Below are 5,578 nucleotides of genomic sequence, written 5' to 3' on the forward strand. Positions count from 1 at the left end.
CATACTCCTACGCGAATGTGTCTAGCTGTTTCGAACTCTATCCCAACCAGCCACGTTCCAAATAACGTACTGACCGAATTCGGAGGAGTAATGTTAAAGGCAATATGCACCGTGTGCCACAAAACTCTCGCCAACGGGCAATCAAAGAATAGGTGCTTGATAGTTTCGTCCCGATCACAAAAATTACACCTAGTAGATCCTGTCCAGTTGCGCTTAACCAAATTATCCTTTGTTAATATGACTTGTTTATGTACAAACCACATAAACACTTTAATTTTCAAAGGAACTTTGACTTTCCAAACATCTTTGGAGCTAGGAATAGCACTAGAGTTGATGACATCAATATACATCGACTTAACTGTGAACTCTCCAGACCTAGTAAGCTTCCAACACAACTGATCGAACTGATGAGATAGCTGAACCTCCATCAGTCTACTCACCAAATGAAGCCAAGCTTCCCACCGGTCGCTAACAAGCGCCCTCCTAAACTAAATATTAAGGGGAATGGACTGCATAATCGTTGCTACAAGAGCATCACGTCATTGAACAATACGATACAGGGACGGATACTAAAGCGCCAGCCGCGTTTCACCAAGTCAAGTATCCTCCCAGAAGCAAGTGGTGGTGCCATTACCGACTATAAACTTTGTTCTATTAAAGAAGCCTGCTTTGACTCTCATAAGCCCCTTCCAAAAAGGCGAGTCAGATGGTCTCACTATCACCTGGGACAATGTCTTGGACTGCAGATACTTACTATGAAGAATCTGCGCCCACGTGGCGTCAGTCTCAACTGATAACTTATACAGCCACTTACTGAGAAGACATTTGGTCTTGACTTCAAGATTCTCAATACCAAGGCCCCCTGGTCCTTTGGTCGACAGATGATATCCCATTTGGTGAGTCAGTACTTTCTCTTAAGTTCATCACTCTGCCAGAAGAATCGAGATCGATAGAAGTCCAGCCTTTTCCTAACACCAACTGGGACTTCGAAGAAAGATAAGAGAAACATAGGCATACTCGTGAGCACCGAATTAATAAGAATCAATCGGCCTCCATATGACATGAGTTTGCCCTTCCAGCAACTCAGTTTATTCTCAAACCGATCCTCGATGCACTTCCAATCTCTGTTTGTCAGCTTACGATGGTGAGTGGGTATACCTAAGTACGTGAAAGGTAATGTCCCCAATTCGCATCCAAACAATTGCCTATAAGCCTCTTATTCCTCATTGGCTCTACCAAAACAGAACAACTCGCTTTTATGAAAGTTAATCTTCAAACCGGTTAATTGTTCAAATAAGCATAACACCAGCTTCATATTTCTCGCTTTTGCCAAGTCGTGCTCCATAAAGATGATCATATCATCAGCGTACTGCAGGATGGACACACCTCCATCAACTACATGAGGCACCAAGCCACCCACCTGACCGGCCTCCTTTGCCCTACCTATTAGAATTGCCAACATATCAACCACAATGTTGAACAGAATAGGAGACACTGGATCACCTTGTCTCAGGCCCTTGTGTGTCTGGAAATAATGACCTATGTCATCATTCACTTTAATTCCAACACTCCCTTTTTGCGTGAAAGATTCTACCTGGCGTCGCCAAGCTTCATCAAAACCTTTCGTGCGTAAGGCCTATTGAAGGAAAGGCCATTTGAATTTATCGTACGCTTTCTCGAAATCCACCTTGAAAACAACACCATCTAGTTTTTTCGTGTGAATCTCATGGAGCGTTTCATGAAGGACCACAACCCCTTCGAGGATGTTCTTGTCCGGCATGAAAGCAGTTTGGGTATGCTGCACGGCAGAATGCGCAATCTGCGTGAGCCTATTAGTCCCGACCTTGGTAAATTTTTTGAAACTAACATTAAGAAGACAGATGGGCCTGAATTGCTCAATTCTCATAGCCTCTGTTTTCTTAGAAAGCAGGATTATCGTTCCAAAATTTAGTTGAAAAAGTTGAAGCTATCTAGAGAAAAGATCATGGAACAATGGCAACAGATCCCCCTTAATAATATGCCAGCACTTCTTATAGAACTCAGCCGAGAATCCAACCGAACCGGGAGCCTTATTATTTTTCATCTGCGATATGGCCTCAAACACCTCTTTCTCAGAAAAATGAGGAGCTAAAATATCATTCTCAACAACAGTATAAGTTGAGGAACATCCTCAATCCTGGACTCATCCAGAGACACACATTTATCCTCTGGAGGCCCAAACAACTGCTTGTAATACTCGGTAATGTATAATTTTAGGTTCTCCTATCCTAAAATCATTCCTTCATCTTGCTCAAGCTGAAAGATCCTCTTCTTTCTGTGTTTGCCATTAGCGATCATGTGAAATAATTGAGTGTTTGCGTCCCCCTGGACTACTCGTCGGACCTTGGCCCGCAACACCCACTTTAATTCCTCTTCACGAAGAAGCTCTTTCAATCTCATCTCCGTGTCAAGCTTGGCATGAAGCTCCGAGGCCGGCAGAATCGCGGTTTCTGCTTTTACATCCAGGGACTGAATAAGGTTAAGGAGTCATTCCTTTTCAACCTTATAAATCCCACTAAGATGCTTAGCCCACCCATGAAGAAAACTTCTCAAGTGCCTGATCTTATTCTGCCAACGCTCAAGTGCCGTCCTACCTCCTGCATCCTTAGCCCACTCTGTGGCTACGAGATCAAAGAAGCCGTCTCGTTCAAACCAAGCAAGCTCGAATGAAAACGAGTTTTGTTTCCCAAGTGGGTGGCCTCGCCAGAGTCAAGAAATAAAGCCGTGTGGTCAGAAATACCACAGGAAAGAGCCTAAACTGTTAGAAAGGGAAACTTCTGTTCCCATTCAACACTAGCCAGCACCCGATCCAACTTTTCAAATGTCGGATTCAGCAACGCGTTAGCCCAGGTGAACTTTCTCCCCGACAGCTCTATCTCTCTCAGATCTAAGCTCTCAATGATAGTATTGAACATGAACGACCATCGCCCGTCAAAGTTATCATTGTTCTTCTCCTCACGCCTTCTAATGATGTTGAAATCACCCCCACAAGGATTGGAAGCTGCTCAGAGCCGCAAATCCTAACTAGATCAGCCAAGAACTCAGGTTTGAGTTTGGGCTGTGTGCGGCACCATATACCGCCACAAGAGCCCAATTAAACCCATCGGCCTTCGACCGCACCCGAAACTTAACTGCAAAGTCTCCCATCACCACACTTTGAACTTCGAGCGAATTGCATCTAACTCCGAGTAAGATCCCACCCGATCTCCCTCTCGGTGGCAGACAATGCCAGTCGAAATCAATCCCTCCCGACAAAGTATTTAGAAGTTGTGGTGAAAAATTATCTCTACCAGTTTTCGACAATGCGATAAAATCCAACCTATGCTCGATAGACGAATCTGCAAGAAACCTTCTTTTAGCCAAGTCTTTCAGATCTCTGCTATTCCAGAAGATTCCTTTCATATTTCATCATGAAATTTTTTCGCCGTACGGATCCTAGCACTCCTACGCATTGCGAAAGCCGGGTAAATCTTCCGCTTCCACTTGCGTTTAGGAATGTTCTGACTCTCCAGCCAGTCCTCACAACCAGTCTGAGAAGGTCTATCGATGATACTCTCAGATGTATCATCCTCCTCCCCAGACTCAGGTAGGGGAGGTCTAAGATCCGCATAAAAATTATCGAGCACCCTGACCCCAAAGCATCAAAGTCAGAATCATTCATAGGCTTAAGTGCTGCTAAGTTACGAATCATCTCTAAAGCCCGCTCTGCCTCTAAATCCATGATATCATTAACAGAATTTGAAATTTCACTATCATTACTACCTAGTGAAACTCCTAATTGACTTGCATAATTAATAATCTCACCGTTAGAAAAATGCAAAATGGAATTAGAGGTATTAAGCGACATACCAGTAGTGACCTCAATGTCATGAAGCTTGGCCGCCCTCATGGCGCACCGCTGCTGGATGTTGTCAACCTCCAGACAATCCTGGAGACGGCAGCTCAACCGTCGCCTCTTAGAGACCGGATCCGGAATGCCTCCAAAAGCAATAACCTCCTCCCGAGTGACCCTGCTCGGGGTGGGGCCTCCTCCCTCACCCTGAACATGAAGGCGGACAACCTCCATGGCCGAACCAGCGGAACCGCCTGAAAGCGGAGGGGCGCTCGACGGTGCCGCCGGCGTCGGTCGCACCCCCCAGCACGGAGCCGGCAATGAACCGGGGGAGGGGAGTGCATGGGCCACCTTCCCGAACTCCCCACCCACCACAGGAGTGGCAGCCACCCAAGGCGCCCCAGGTGAAAAGGGCTCCGAGGCCACCTGCCTCGAACCCCCTCCAGGCGGCGGAGTAGCCACCTACAGCTCCGGCATCGCGAGAGAAGGAGAGGGATCCGAGGCCACCTGCCCCGACCCCCCTCCCGAAGGTAAGGCCACCACCGCCGAGACCTCATCCATCGCGAGAGGAGAAAAGGGCACCGGAGCCTCCTGCCCTGAGCCCCCTTCAGAAGGCGGAACCGCCCCCTGCAGCTCCTGCATCGCGGGAGAAAAAGAGAGAACCGAGTCCACCTTCCCCGTACCCCCTCCCGAAGGTAAGACTTCCACCATCGGAACCTCATCCCGAGGAGAGTCAACATGCTGGGCACATGGGGGGGTGGCCGCTTGCCTAGACTCCTCATCTCCCCTGATCGAGATCACCGAGGCCCCAGGGACAGGACACACTGCCTCCTCAAAAACCAAAGCAGGTAATGCGTGCTCAAAAACCTCGTCAGACTCCACCCGATCACTCCAAAGCCTCGGAGGCGCAGAAGCAGGCTCGAAAGACCCAAATATCAGAGAAGCCATAGGCACCGAGGAGGGTGGTATTGTCCCATCCCCGGGCGTCTGAGAACCGAACCCCGGTCCATTGGACAACTCCCGTCCAGTATCATCGACCGGTGTCTCCTTCGCTCTCGAGCTGTCATCTCTCTCGTGCATATCAACATCAGTCCCGTTAGCCGCCTCGGCGAACAAACTCTCATCCTCAAACTCAATCACGAGGTTATAAATCTGGCCTTGATATGTCCACTTGACCACATCAGGTACGAACTCAATATCCAGAACACTAACCAGTAGCCGGGCTACCCCGTGAACTCTGGTAAAAGCCATATCAACTCGCTCTGTTTTCTCAACCATAATGCCCAAGCTAGCCACGACCCTAGCATCATGCATCGGCTTTGAGGGAGCCCTGAAAAAACGCAGCCAAACCTGAGTAAGAGGCTTACCCTGAGGCTCAACCTTCTTCCACTCATGGAACTCGAGGATACAATCTATACCCGGCACCTTGCACCTCCACCAAAGGGAACTCAACCCTAAACAACTTTGCCTCAAGACTAACGGGCTCCCACTGGAAGTCCCCTGGAGCTAACTCCCTGAGCCTCTGCATAATTTGGGTCTCAGAGACCTCTCCTCTGGTGACTTTGACAATCCCAGTGGTCTTGCTCTGGGCCTCATCAGAAGCCTCCCTCTCATTAGGAGACTCAAAAAACAGAGTTCGGCAGAATACACTCCATACATCATAAGAGACGGTGCCTGATCTCGCAAAAGCGGACATTTCCCCGAGTC

Source organism: Triticum aestivum, chromosome 5B (genome assembly GCF_018294505.1).
Source record: "Triticum aestivum cultivar Chinese Spring chromosome 5B, IWGSC CS RefSeq v2.1, whole genome shotgun sequence".
NCBI classification, from domain to species: domain Eukaryota; kingdom Viridiplantae; phylum Streptophyta; class Magnoliopsida; order Poales; family Poaceae; genus Triticum; species Triticum aestivum.